The following is a 16,132-nucleotide window of genomic DNA, read 5'->3' on the forward strand; positions in this document are numbered from 1 at the left end:
AGAATAGAGAAAATAAGCACATGATGACAAGGCAGGTGGTCTAGTGGTTACAGGCACGGAAGCTGAAGTTTGATGGCCAGAGTGGAAATCTCACCTCCACCATCACTAGATGTCTAACTCTCAACAAGTCACTCAGATTTCTCTACTGTAAAATGAGGATAATAACAATACTTAACCTACATGGCTCTTGCGAGAATAAAATAAAGCCACATAGTAAGTTTAATAAATACTAGTTGATTTAGATTATGAGGTGGAGAACATAACTATTTCAGTGGAATCCATTTTATTTGCTTTACAACATGATAAGAAGTTGAATTACTTTTTAAAATTTAAACATCAGTTTGAACTGGAGTCATGAATGCTAGGCCCTAGTAGAGGTTCTTCGATCTCAAGGTGAGCTATGGGCACACCATTTTCTTTTCTAAGCCCCAGTGGTGTCATGAGGTGTACTGGATAAACTCTACATTCTCTTGCTGCTTTCAAATTCCTATGATCTATATAGCTGGGAGAAAAAAAGTGTTTTAATACTGCTGCTTACAAAATATTTTCACAGCAGGAACTGCAATAGTGAAGCATTTCAACATATTTATGTAACAGCTAAATTAAACAAAGAGCGAGTACAATTTCCCAGTGGGGGAGCTACAGAAGTAAAAACTGATCAAAACAAAGAGTTTTTAGAATGTATGCATACTAAAGTTTCAGTGAATGGAAGAAAATCCCTGAAAAACCAATCCTAGTATTGAAAAGAGAAAAAAATAAGCTTTTTCTTTTCTCTGCATGTACCCTCCTTCATAGTCTCATAGAAGGATGGAAGGTATACTGATGACAGATAAAATTAATTTCACTGGGCTTTCCTGGTGGCGCAGTGGTTGAGAGTCCACCTGCTGATGCAGGGGACACGGGTTCATGCCCCAGTCTGGGAGATCTCACATGCTGCGGAGCGGCTGGGCCCGTGAGCCATGGCCACTGAGCCTGTGCGTCCGGAGCCTGTGCTCCGCAACGGGAGAGGCCACAACAGTGAGAGGCCCGCGTACCGCAAAAAAAAAAAAAAAAAATTAATTTCACTGACACATTACATGTTTTCACCTTTTAACATTATAATCTAATTTAACTAGTATTTATTAACTTACGATGTGATATTAGAAGCTGGTAGGGTTTTCAAGATTTTTTAAAAATCTCATGTCTGTCCTAGGAAGTTATATATTATATATAATAGAATAAGACATATAAGATGTTATATATAATAAGGTATATTAAAATATATGGTATTAATGTGTTTTTTTAATATACTACAGAATATAGTATATAAAAATATATGGTATTTTTATACACTATAGAATAAGATACATAGAGTTAAAGATGAAAGGTAGAATGTATTCAAATACAAAAATAAATGGCTTAACTCCAGGATAGTAAATTCAAATGATAATCAGACCCAAGAAGGGCAAGTAAGTACAATGGGCAAAGTAGATACTGAGCCACACTGAAGCATGTTTTCTCAGAAGAGCTGCCCATGGATTGCTGCCATTTGGTAATGGAGGTCCAGAGTTCCCAGATCTTCTAATTTTCTAAACAGAAACAAGAATTTAGATGTTTATGTAAAATATCTATTTTTTTTCCTAGTGTTGGAAATTATTTAAACGTTTTTAAACATGGTGTAAATCAAACAGACACAACTCCGAGGCCTATGCATCCTGTGAGCTGCTACTTTACAATCTTTGGATTATTAAAGGCTATAGAAAAATATTTGTTAACACTTTATGATTCTTCAGATGTTTAACATGCTGTAATATTTTTCTCATAAAGCTGAAGGCAATTATTACACCAATATTTGCAGTTTTATGGGGAAATTGAGGATGAGGGAAGCTAAATAATGTCTACAAAGTCACATAACAATAAGCAGAAGATTTGGTTTCAAAACCAGGTTTGTCGCCCTCCAATGTCTGTCCATATCCTTTTCTAATAGGCAACATTTTTTATCAAAAAAGGGATATATGAAAAAAGAACTTTATTTTAGACCTGGGAGGGTAGGTAAGATTTGGGTACCCAAAGGGGAGATATAAAATGGTTTCAGTTAGAGGCAATATGTGAATGCTGGAGGAAGGCATGAGCATGCTATTTTTAGAGACTAACTTGGAAACTGGACTGGTGTCAGTAGACACTTCACAGTGGGAACCAGGGAAAGTGGATTATATATAATACATAAATAATATTTAATTTAACATTCACCACAAAACAGAACATCGAAAGGTAGTAAACTTAAAGAAACTGCTTTTTTTATTCACGTTAGTCTTCAGTGTCAAGAAATGATCAACAACCACCTTTATTGTCATTACTATTTTAAAGTTACATTTCTTAATTTCATCTGGAGATTACTCAGTTGCCCTACAAAGTGTCTTACACTGATACCTCAGACAATATGATCCGCCCCCACGAAAGTTTACAAACTGCCTTATCACTGCGATGAAACTAGTCTACCTTCTTAAACAAATAATTAGTTAATTTCAAAAACACAAAAAGAAGACTCTGATTCCTTTAAAAATCAAATTGTACTATCCCCCTTTAAATTACCTAAACTTTGTGGGAAAATTCGAAATGACGTTTTCATGAGTAAGGTTATGTATCTCAGATCTAGCCTTGGAGAGATAGTCCAGTGTTGCTAGAACTTCTGATATTTTTGTTCAAAAAAAAAAAAAAACTGGAAAGCTGGGGTTTTTTAAATGTAAAGTCTCTTAATTTTTCAAATCTTGGCTCAGTTAAGAAAATAACTTATAAGCTTAAATTATATATATATATATATATATGTGTGTGTGTGTGTGTATATATATATATATATATATATATATATATACACACACACACACACACACACACACATATATATATATATATCTGCAGACCCCCTAAAGGAAATGGAGGAATTAGCTAGAGTTGGGTCAGAGTAGGGAAGAATTGCAACAATGTTCAAACATTGCTATAAGAACCTTTGTATAAGAAATGGCTTATACAAAGGTGAGGAGGAAAAAGACTACTAATTACATTTGGGAAACAGAAATGTAACTTGTTAGCTTTCTTTACCACAACCCTCCTTGCCTCCCTCCCCCAATTTCCCAACAAAGCTAAGAAAATATTGTAGCATCACTTATATTTTAAGATATTTTAATAAACCAGCTGAAGCAGCATGTGGGTTTCAGGCCATTTTCGTTCATGAAAAGATTAGCTCTGTATTAAATACATTTTAAACTGAGAAAGAGAAAAGATATAGATATTATTCTAGAGCTTTAAAACACTGCATCTCAAATTTACCTAATTATTTGGTTTGGTATAGTTAGACACACCCTAGAGGAATATCTAAGAAGTTACTAGGAGCATGAGACTTTTTCAAACATTACAGCTGTTCCCCCCAATTCTAGAAGATTCAGATGGGTGCCGTGTGTGTGTGTGTGTGTGTGTGTGTGTGTGTGTGTGTGTGTGTACATTTGTCTGGTTTCTGGGGATTGTAAGGATTGACAATCACAGTCCTAGCCCTAAGCAACTGACACGCAAGTATCTTATTCCTCAGATATATAAATAAATTTAAAACTGTGGAAATCAACGTAACTAGTCATGACAGTAACTAACATGTAGGACAGGCTGACCACTTTTCTAAAGCCATTTTACAAACATCATTGATTGCCCCTTATCCCAACCTTGAAAGATGAATGCTGCTTACTGCTTAAAAAGTGTGTATGTATGATATTCCTCTGATTATTATCCAGTAGCTGGCAGAGCCAGAAGCTCAGCTTAGATCTGCTGACTTAGCATGGAAAAAATGCTCTTTCAGAGATAGCGTGTTGTCCTTAATATATGTGGATGAATGTGATGGGGAACCCACGGTTAGATGAATGAGCCCTCACACTGGGCTCCATAAAAGGGTGAGATTGCTGAAAGCCTCTGTCTCTCACCAGAAATGTGGTCTCTTCCTGCCAAGGAGCTTGTCTCCACCCTAACACTCCATACCCCGATCTACCAGGCTTCCTCCTTTTTCTTAGCCACAGACACAGCCTCTTCCATTTCTCCTAAATCCTTACTCAACTGCCTCTTCTACCCCCTCTTTTTGGACTCACAGGTTCCTACCAAAAGGAACTCAGATTTCTGGAGTCAGAGACCTGTGTTCAAATTCTGAATCTGACATCTACAAGCTCTGTGATCCTGAAGAAGGTATATACTGTATCTGAGCTCTAGTTTCCTCCTCTGGAAAATGGTGCTGGGGAAAGAGAATAAGTAAAAAATTATTAATTAAATATGATAACCTAAGAGTCATGTCTGGTAGCTACTACTATTATATACTATGTCTTTAATGACATATTGTACCCTCAATTTATCTGATTTTTGGGAATACATATCTTTGTTTCTCATTTCTACCTCAGAAAGGCAATTCTTCACAAATTATGTCAAATAGAGAAGTTCTATAGCATGAGTAAAGGAAATGAACTCAGAGGTCAGAATGTCAGAGGCTGAGTTCATGTCTTCACCTCTTCCTAGCTATGGAAACTTGGACAATTTACTGACTCACTCTATGCCTAAAATAGGGATAGCAATGCTACCCAACTTATAGATCTTTGGTGTTTAATTTAATTTAATAGAAAATAAAGTAGAATGCACTTAAATTATGGCAGGAGCTCAATAAATTTTGCTATTATCTGTTAGTAGTGATATTATTTCCTTCTTTATTTAAGCCACAGTCACATTCTTTTGGTCTGATTATCAGGGGACTGAAATTGATGTCCAGTTGGTAAATGGATTAAAATATTATAAACTATAAAGAGAAAAATATATTTTTCTTTCAGATTACAATTTACTTTGTGCCTCAAATCAAATTGAAGCAATTCTTTTCTGAGTCTTGGAACTTTAGTTTATCCATCTATTTTTTCCCTTTTAAAAAATACATTTGGCTCATGTTTCTGTGAAAACTAAAGTCAATGCATAATTTACAACGTACAACCAAAATCAAACATTTAATTTTATGTTTTATTCAAGTAAGAGCAACAGAGCTGGGAGGGGAAAAAAGTTGGAATTTGCTTAAATTTGTGATACTATTAAGATTCACAAAATATACTTAAAGCAAAGATGAGGTTATTTTAGTTTCAGTGAAGATACAAGAAGATCCCAAAGGAATGAAGCAGTGAGTAGAATTTCACCCCTAAAATCTTCACTGGGAATATACTTTTTTCAGTTGCAACAGAAGATACAAAACTAAAAAAACAAACAAGCTGAAAATTAACTAGCCTTCATTCTATATTCCATTTCTATAACTACCAAACAACATATGGCCCATCATATTGATTTTTTGTCTATTTTTTTTGTTCTAAGAACAGAATGTATTCTCAGCTATATTAATCATATTTCTAAATAAAGGTTATGCTTTGATATGTAGGTTTTATATAGTCCCTGATAACCTCTGAAAGCACACAGTAATTTTTATCTATGTAGGCTTAGACATGATGCTTTAAAAAAAAATTGTAAACTTGGCCAAATATCTGCAAGCATAGATGTTTTCTAGAAATTTCTCTCAGCACTGATATTTTTGTGTATTTTGTAAGACTGACACATGCAGTTCTATGCTGGTTGCATCTCTTCTGTTATGTGTTTGTTTGTACATAGACATAATCATATTACCGTTTAACCAAAGTGCTCCCTACCTGATATATCGGCTAGTCTCCTAAGTATTCTCTGAAAATTACAGGTTCAATCCTACATCTAAATGCTTATTAAAAATACTTCAAACCTTCCATCTGCTTCCAAGACTATGGCTGGGAACTAAGGCTGAATAATTTATCTCGAACATGTACCTGCTTGTGTGTAACTGCTACACTGCATATAGAGATAATTTCTGCTCATGTATGTGTTTCAAACCATTCATTACCAATTCTTCTTTTTAATTTTCCTATTTTGCTTTTTTAAATGGCCATTCTGCAGATTTTCTGGAAAGTCATGAGATAAAATAATTACTAAACCAGGAAATTAAAGAAAGGCATTTTAAATCCAATGGAAAGTGCAAAATGTTAGATGTTAATGTTACTTTCAGAGAATGCACTGCCCACTCATTTTGCCTTATAGCTTCTGAAGCCACTTTTAACCTTTCATTTTTTGTTTGTTGGTTTGTTTCACTGTGTTCTCAGTTGTCCTTGGAAAGAGTTCAAAGTTGTTCCATCTTTTCCATCCTCAGTATCATAGCTGAATTCTAGGCCCTAAACACTTCCAGCTTGTTTTTAACTGACTAAATTACAGTCTTCCCCAACTCTAACCTACACAAGAAATATCCTCTAGATTAAATTTCCTAAAACACAACTTTCATCATGTCATAATGTTGCTCTAGATCCTACTGTGGTTCTAGTGACTATGGGAAAAGCCCACACTCTTTGTACTGAGAGGTTCCAAGCCCTGGGAAATAGTATCCCATTTTAGTTGTCAATCTAACCTCCTAGGACTTCCCAATTTACTGTTGCTCCCATCAGAATAAATTCCTTTGCATCCCCCCACACGCCATGCTTATTCTACCTGTGATTTTCCTGATGCATGCTTCTTCTTTTTTCCCCATCTTTTCATCTGTCCAAATCCGATCTACTCTCCAGGGCCAACTGAAGTGATAATGCTTCAGACACTTCCGATGAGAAAATTCAACTGCTCCAGTCCACAAGCCATATTTTCCTTGGAATGTACACCGTACTTACCAACAGACTATGTTATTCAGTGAAGTTTATATGCTGCACTGCATTGCTTCTCCTTTGGAACTATTGCTAGTCCAAAAAGATCATAAGCTGCTTGAGGTGATGAGATATGCCCTATATTATCTCTCTATTACCCATTGTGCTTTTTTCATTGCTGGAAACACACTAGGTATATAAGAACACAAAGTGGACTTGACATAATCTTTAAAAAAGGGTTTACAAAATTCAATTCTACTAATTGTAGTGTTACTTAAGGATAGATTAATGATTGTCTAAGATATGTGAATGGGGCAAACCTATGCTCTTGTAAAAATGGTCAAGTAGAGATCAAACTTTTATAAACAAAATAATAGGTTAATATACTGAATGGTGATATTCAAAGGATCTTTTTGTGACTCTCTTCATAAAGAGAAGAGGACCACCTGATTTTCAGAGTTTCAAACATAGGTTTCAGTTCTATGCTCTTAAAAAGAAAGCTTTTTGATTTTCTAAAATAGGAGTTAAAAAAATACACATAAAAATCATATATAGGAGGAGAGCAAAATAGACATGTTTTCCAGCTGTTAGAAGAGTACAAATAGAAACCCAGAACAGTCTATCAGAGCACAAATGAGATTCAGGGGTGTCCACAGAGGAAGTCTCTGTCTGACGGAGTATCAGTCTGACCTGGATGAGGAGGGCATCCACATGGAAGGGCAACCTGGAGTAAGGTGTGAGTTGGGGAAGCATCCGAGCAAGAGAGAGGAGGAGAAGCTCAGCACAGGCACTCAGAGCCAGAGTAAGCAGTGATTCCTGTGGGAAGGTGCCTGACCTGAGATGCCAGCACCTAAGCAAGATGAGGAAGGCATCTGTTTATGAGCGTGGCCTTGTGTGTGGTGTCAGAGCTCAAGCACAGTGAGAAGGATCTTTCTGCATGTAGGCTGGTCCAGCAGGGAGAACCAGAAGCCCAAATGCAGTGAGGAGCATATTTATAAGTGAGGGCAGCATAGCACTGGATGTCAGAGTCCATATGGGGCAAGGAGCTCGTCTATGGAGAGTGACTTAAGATGGGGTATAGAATCCCTAGTGGAATGAAGAGGACATCCCACATGGGAGTCAGAGTTGGAACAGGGTGAGAAGAGCATTTGTGTCGGGTAGGAGTTGAAAACGAAGACAAATAATTGGTATATTAAAGACAATATATTTCCTGGGAGAAACCAGGAGACAGGTTTCTCAGAATCAGAGATAAGAGTTAAACATATGCAAAAGGAGAAAACTAAAATAAATCTGGTAGTTTGGGACTGGTATTGGTTGTACTAAGAACTGATGGTTTTCACTACATAAAGAGGAATAATTATTGACATAAATGAGAGTGTGTTTGTATGTGTGTTATATATATCTATATTCCCTACATTAATCCACTATAAGGCCTGGAAGCACTGCCACTCCAAAAGCAATCAGTACACCTAACTCCTTGGTCTTAGCTTCTACCATTCTCCACTAAAAGGAATCAGGCTACTTGAAGAAATGGCTGACTCTGGGCCTGAGACACAGAATGTGCAAGATAAGCTACAAATATCCAATATGGCTATTCAAAATATATAAGGAACTCATACAACTTAATAGCAATAAATAAATAAATAATCCAATTTAAAAACTGAGCAAAGGACCTGAACAGACATTTTTCCAAAGAAGATATACAAATGGCCAACAGGTATATGAAAAGGTGCTCAGCATCACTAATCATCAGGGAAATGCAAATCAAAACCACAATGAGATATCACTTCAAAGCAGTTAGGATGGCTATTATCAAAAAGTCAAAAGATAAGCATTGGTAAGGATGTGGAGAAAAGGGAACTCTTGTACACTATTGGTGGGAATGTAACTTGGTCATATGGAAAACAGTATGGAGGTTCCTCAAAAAATTAAAAATAGAACTACCCTATGAGCCACCAATTCTACTTCTGGGTATATATCCAAAGGAAATAAAATCCATATCTCAAAGAGATATATGCACTCTCATGTTCATTGCAGCATCACTTACAGTAGCCAAGACATAAAAACAACCTAAGTGTCCATCAACAGATGAATGGATAAAGAAAATTACATATATAAACCAAATCTTCTTTATCCATACATATATCTACCTCTTATATAAAACATATATAAATTTATCATAAATATATATTTTATATACAAATACATATTATTTATATATGTAATGTATAAATACATATAAAGATATACATACACATGCAATGGAATAGTGTTCAGCCATAAAAAGGAAGGAAATCCTGCCATTTGTGACAACATAAATGAATCTTGAGGACATTATGCTAAGTGAAAGAAGCCAAACACAGAAAGAGAAATACTGCATGATCTCACACAGGAAATCTAAAAAAGTCAAGTCCATAGAAACAGAGAGTAGAAGAGTGGTTACTACTGGGGCCTGGGTCTTGGGGGAAATGGGGAGAAATTGGCCAAAAGGTATAGACTTTCAGTTTTAAGATAAGTTCAGAATGGTGACTATAGTTAATAATGATGTATTATATACTTGAAATTTGCTAAGGGAGTAGATCTTAAGTCTTCTCACCACACACACAAAAAAAAGTTAACTGTGAGGTGATGGATATGTTAATTAGCTTGACTGTAGTAATCACTTCACAATGTATACATATATCAAATCATTGTATTGTACACCTTAAACAAATACAATTTTTATTTGTCAATCATACTTCAATAAAGCTGGAAAAAAAATTTTAAAGATAAGCCACAGAAACGAAGTGCTCAAATAATGGCACATGTCTAAGAACAGACAAGTTGGCTTAAGTGGGCTACTGCTTGCCAAACTGGGAACAACTCGAACACAAAAATAAAATAGAAAGCCTCTAGTCTATATTGATAAAAATTAACAAATTAAACTATAGATTTATGAGGAACGGGATATTTACACAGTTTCGCAGTACCTTCCCACAAAATATAAATTACAACAGGGAAAAGAGTTACTTTACAGTGAAGGAATATAGCAGACACCACATTAATCTAGTAATCAAGGTGAATATCATGAGTATGGGACAAACTGAAACCATGCACCACCTGATAGGATATAATGAAAAGATGAAAGTATTCCTTCTGTGGTTTCCTGACAAATCTGAATGTAATCATGAGGAAACAGCAGACCAATTCATATTGAGGGAACATTCTACAAAATAACTAGCCTGCAATCTTCAAAAGAGTTAGGGTCATTAAAGTCAAAGAAAAAATCACGGAAATATTCCAGACTGAAAAAGTGAAAAGAGACAAAATAACTAAATACAATATGAGAATTTTAGCTGGATTTTTTGCTGGATGCATTTAGACAATGGGTGAAACTTGAATGGAATCTGAGATGTCTCTGGATGTATCAAAGTTGATTTTTTGGTTTTGAAGGTGGTGTCATGATTATGCAGTAGAATGTCCTTGTTCACAGGGCTTAAACACTAAAGCACTTAGGAATGATAAAGAATCAAATTAGTAACTTACAAATGGTTCAGGGGAAAAAAGCATTCTTTGTACTGTGCTTCCAATTTTTCCTTTAAGTTTGAGATTCTATAAGAAAATTATTAACAATAGATACTCTGAAAATTATTAAAATGTATTAAAATACAGTAATGTAAACCCACATGTATATGAAACAAACTAGAGCAGGGCAGGTTGATGCAAGTACCAAAAAGGAGTGTGTAGTTTTATCTATGCTGAAAATATATCTGACATTTTTTACTCTGAAAAGTCACTACACCTAATTACTGTAAATACAACTGATTTTTGATTAGTAAAACTTTGGTTGTTCCAAATCTATTTCTTTTTCTTTTTCTCTTTTTTTTTTTGACCACGCCTCAGGGCATGTGGGATCTTAGTTCCCCAACCAGGGATCGAACCCGTGCCCCCTGCAGTGGAAGCGTGGAGTCCTAACCACTGGACTGCCAGAGAAGTCCCCCAAATCTATTTCTTAAAAATCATCTCAGAAAGGCAGTTGGTCTAGCCTGGTAATGACTGGCTGAAGTTCAAATATGGTGGACTGATTTTGTCTTTGCTAACTAGAAGAGTCATAAAAATTTTTTAGATAAATGAAACACCATAAAAATACACATTCTTGATCTAACAAGAAATATTAGAAAACATGGAGCAGTTCAAAAATTTGGGCCAGCAACCAGACATATGTATCTCTTAACAGAGATTTCACTTCTACTGTATAGGAAGTTTCTCTCCTCTCCTTCCAGTATCATGGGCATTATTGATCAAGAGATGTTCTGAAGAAGCAGCTGGTGCAACTGATTGGAAACTATGAAGAAAATTTTTACTAAAGTCCTAGAATTTTAGATGTATGTATCCCAGGATAACAAAAATATCTCTCTGACAACCAAAGCTCTCTTCTTTCTAAACTCTATATGTTATAAATAACACCTATGTGAGAACTGAGATCTTATCCCAAGTCACTCTAAAAGAAAGAATGGATTCCCAGGTTACTTGGCTTTTATTCAGCACTACTCCTGCTACATCTCAAAGACAAAGAAGACTAAGAGATGACAAAGATTGATTTTTTTCCTCAACTCCACCTGTATGTGGTCTATACAACACTATAAATTCTGCCAATAGATACATAAACCTGATAAATTACCCTGAACCATAAGCCATTTTAACGGATCCAATCGAACCTGAGATGTAATTCAACTTTTAGTTTTGTAAACTTTTACATTAATATCTCAAGAGGAGTCCTGACAAAGATAGAAAGCCTGGGGCTGCTACTTCCTCTGCTTTTACAGCACAGCTTGAACAGGACATCTTGTAAGCTGAGGTTTTTCCAATGTAGCATGCAGATCTGCAAACGCCCAAAGGATATTTAGAGCCTAAAAGAAAGCAATCCTTTGAATGCCTTTTGATATAGTGCCCTGCAGAGAAGAGTAAGAATCAAATAGTAGACTCTGTCCGTTTCCTTGAATAGACACATAGCCCTGGTTCTTAACCCTTTTTCTGTCTGCAATCATCATTATTATTTTTGCATACCTGTACTATTCCTAGTTTTGCAATGGGGAAGGGACTTTTAATAAATATCCTTCACTCGGTCTCTTGGGCAACTTAATCTGAAGGTTATAATTTTATAAAAAATAAGGTCAGTTTCCTCTTATTTTTGACAGGCCGCGGGAAATAAAATCTCTACCTTAAATTTTTGGTAAAAAAAAGTCACGGTGTATTATATTTTCATACAGTTGAATCCTAGGTAAGGCTAGTACCAGTCCTGAGTATAATTAAATTGATATCATATCTGGATTAAATTTTTAATTCTAGAAGAAAATATTTAACCATGAGAAGGACATTATCAATTACTTTGACAATTCCAACTCTTCATTTTCTTGAAATTACTTCATAGATTTAATATCTTGGCATATATCTTGGTTATTTGACTTAATTTAGAAAATAATCTCTCTGATTTGGTACTTTTGGAATTCCTTATCTTTCCACATTTTTTTGCACTAAAATTTTCTCTAAAACTAATTCTTATCTACCAACTTATAAAATGTTAAACATTTAATTACATTGCCTGAATATCAGTTTAAAGTTCTTGTCAGGGTCTGTCTTAGCCCATATGGGCTGCTACAACAGAACACCATAAACTGGCTGGTTTATAAACAATAAACATTTACTTTTCACATTTCTGGAGGCCAGAAGTCCAAGATCAGGGTGCCAGCATAGTTGGGTGAGGGTTCTCTTCCTGTCACAGACTTCTTATTATATCGTCACATGGTGGAAGGGGCTAGGGAGCTCTGTGGGGTCACTTCTATAAAAGCACTAATCTCATTCATGAAGGTTCCACTCTCATGACCTAAGCATCTCCCCCCCTCCCCACCAAGGGCGCCACCTCCAAATACCTTCACACTGGGCATTAGGACATACGAATTTGGAGGTGACACTAAAGTTCAGGCCATAGAAAGGTCTCAAAATTTAAGTCTGCTTTCAGAATGGAGTTTCCACTATTATCTTTTTTCTTCTTCCTATATCATCCTAGAACAGGATTATCATAACTAGTATGGAGAGTTTTCTAATCCCTGTCCTTTATAAGTACTCAAAGCATAGAAATACACTTTCAATGTTATACAGAAAGCAGAAGAGCTGGGTTTGAGTCTTCATTTTTCATAACATATTATTGGATAAATTATATAATATCTTATCCTCGATTATTTCTAAGTACTGTTATTCCCATTTTAGAAATTGAGAAACCTGAAGCTCCAAGAGGTTCAATAACTTGAGCAGGATCAGACAGCTAATAAAAGGCGGCATGATTTAAAACTATATCTGCCTATCTTAAATATCTGTGTGCGGGTTTTTTTTAAAAAAACTTTGTTCTGTAATGACATCCTTAATTATTCTGTTTAATAGAAGGTTCTAATCCAAGTTATTTCAATTTTTGAAGTAATAGAACACATTCTGTTCAGTTATGCTTCCATGTTTGATATCAGATACTAGGATAAATATGAAGATGAATAAGATACAACTCTTTCTTTTAACAACTTTACAATCTAGAATAAAAACAGCAAAATTGGCCTTGATTATACAGGGAAGAGGTTGCCTTTTTTTTCTACTTATCTTTGACATTTTAATCTTTCACTGGAGGTAGAACCTGTAATATAAGAAAACGCAATGAATTGTGAGAGAAATTTGGTTTCGGGTCACATGCTATCATCATTGGCTCAGTCACAGAGAAATAGCACACAAAGGCTACCTAAATGAAGCTTTTCCTAAATTGGGTTTCCAGGTCAAGAGATTTCTTTTTCATGTTGGAATAAAAGTATTGAATCAACTACTGGAATTTTCATCATGCATACAACATCTCAGTGTCTATAGTACATGGTATGATAAGATTTTCAGAGAACAGGGGTGAAAGGTAAGGATTTAGGGACAAAGACAGACTCATAACCCAGAATGAGAATCTGCACTTGTCCCACTGGCCACAGAGAAACTGCCGAAGACATCTGACCCTAGGGGTAGTAACTAGTATAAATTTCAGGGACTGGCTTAAAAATGACTCATGTGCCAGATTCCCTGTTGAAAAAAGCATTATAAAAAAACATTTACTCCAGAACAATGTGAAGAAAACAACTATGGAGACTATAAACAGATTTATTCTCACAACAAATATAATTATTAGTCCTTGGTATCAATATATACTAATCATAATTATTCACACATTTGTATATTGTGATGAATATAAGCACAGAAATGTAGTTTATTTTAAAAGAATCCAATGCAGATGGTAAATTTAGTCACTGCAAAGGGACTCTGATTTATAAATTTAAAATGTCAAGATATAAACTAAAACAAAAATGAAATAAAACAAAAGAAAAAGTAACTAAAGATGAAGTTATTTCTCAAACAGGAATAGGCAGTATACCAGAATCTATTTTCAGTCTTTCAGAAAATAAATTGGTGAAAACAAAAGTTCAATATGAGGAAATGCCTTTTCACAAATTTAAGAACACTTGATTAAAGGAAAAGAAAAACCCTATCTGTACATGAAGGAGTCCACCTACTGGACAGAACTGTTAACTGGTATGGAAAAAAATATCACAAGCAGGTGTTTTATACTCTAGGCAGAAATTTTCTCGGCAACATGAAAATATAATTGGCTTTTTAAAAAACAATTAGCAGAGGCCTGCGGCCACCGGGACCTAACGGGCAGCATGGCGGAATGCGTGGGCTGCGGAGAATGGCCTCACACCCGGCAGCATGTGTTCCTAGTCCCAGAGTATTTAAAAGATGCTTCAAAGAAGATGAAAAGTGGTTTTATGTTTGTAAAACTGGTTAACCCATGTTCAGGGGAAGGAGCCATTTACTTGTTCAATATGTGTCTACCGCAGCTGCTTGAAATAAAAGTTTTCAAGGAAAAAAACCATTCTTGGTTTATAAATGAATCAGTTCAATCAGGAGTTCTTCTTCACCTTGCCACACCCATGGACCCTCTGTTTCTGCTATTTCCACTACCTTATAAAGGCTGATAGAGAGGGAAAGTTTCAGCCCCTGGATCAAGTTGTGATGGATGACATGTTTCCGAATTGCATCTTGTTGCTGAAACTTCCTGAACTTGAGAAGTTACTTAGAGATGTGACAGAGGAGAAAGAAATAGACAAGAAGAAATATTACAAGTACAGCAAAGAGAAGACATTAAAATGGCTGGAAAAAAAGGTTAATCAGACTATGGCAGCATTAAAAACCAATAATGTAAATGTCGATGCCCGGGTACAGTCTACTGCATTTTTCTCTGGTGACCCGGTTTCCAGTGACAAGGAAGAGGATTATATTCGTTATGCCCATGGTCTGATATCTGATTACATCCCTAAAGAATTAAGTGATGACTTATCTAAATATTTAAAGCTTCCAGAACCTCCAGCTTCAGTGCCAAACCCTCCATCAAAGAAAGTAAAGTTATCAGATGAGCCCGTAGAAGCAAAAGAAGATTACACTAAATTTAACACTAAAGATTTGATGACTGTAAAGAAAAACAGCAAAATGACTGCAGCTCAGAAGGCTTTGGCTAAAGTTGACAAGAGTGGAATGAAAAGTATTGATTCCTTTTTTGGTGCAAAACATGTTAAAAAAATTGGAAAGATTTGAAACATTGAAAATTAAATCGAGCAAAAATATTTGCCTTCTACATGTCCCATTTTCATCCTTCCTCCATTCCACTGTACTTCCTAACCCTTAATTACCACCTTTTGAAAAAAAGTAGGAAGGGGGCAATTTTCAGATTCACTTGAACATTTCTTTGTGTTTGATCTTTGTGTTTCCTGAACAAAATATGGGAAAGTAATTGTGTAACTTCATGGCTTGTGGCCTTTGGAGTTTTGTTTGACATCATGAAAAGTAATCAAGTGAATAGAATTAACCTCTAACATCACAATTTCCTCAATAAACTGATGTGTGACAAAAAAAAAATAGCATTACAATTCAGCAAGAGGCAGGAATCATTAAGTGTACCTCAGTCTAGGAGGGTTTAATATATATCAAACTGAAAGGAAGGAAGGAAAGGAGAGAGGAAGGGAGGGAGGGAAGGAGTGAATCTCATTTCTTCTTTCTAGACTCTTCATGTTTCATTGTGTTCATTTTTTGCTGAGAAGCATTTTAGGGCATAGATTTTCATGTGCATTTTCCATAGGAAGATACTATGTCCTCCAAGCCCAAGAGTATTAGGGGGGAAAAAAAAAAGTAATAGGTGCTAAAAAAAGAAAAGATTGTCTTATGTCCTTCATCTATACACTGCCTGCCACCCAGGACTCAAGAGGTTTCATCTAATTATGTATGTAAAACTACTTTACAAAGTAAATATCTCATACAGATATAAGACAACTGAGTCACAAATGAGTCTTGTTTGACAATTCATACCAAGCAGGCAAGCAGTCTTACTACCTGAT

At 35.5% G+C, this 16,132-nt stretch overlaps 1 protein-coding gene and 1 pseudogene across 2 annotated transcripts in view; one reads left to right on the forward strand and one right to left on the reverse strand.

The window, feature by feature from the left end:
- Positions 1-16,132, reverse strand: part of COX7B2 (cytochrome c oxidase subunit 7B2) — a 164,981-nt gene that overhangs the window by 109,931 nt on the left and 38,918 nt on the right. The window lies entirely within an intron of this gene.
- Positions 14,376-15,415, forward strand: LOC309795279 (ribonuclease H2 subunit B-like; annotated as a pseudogene). Its single transcript has one exon. The product of its transcript is annotated as a ribonuclease H2 subunit B-like (transcript).

The sequence above is a fragment of the Mesoplodon mirus genome (genome assembly GCF_964341445.2).
Source record: "Mesoplodon mirus genome assembly, chromosome: 2".
Classification (NCBI taxonomy): domain Eukaryota; kingdom Metazoa; phylum Chordata; class Mammalia; order Artiodactyla; family Ziphiidae; genus Mesoplodon; species Mesoplodon mirus.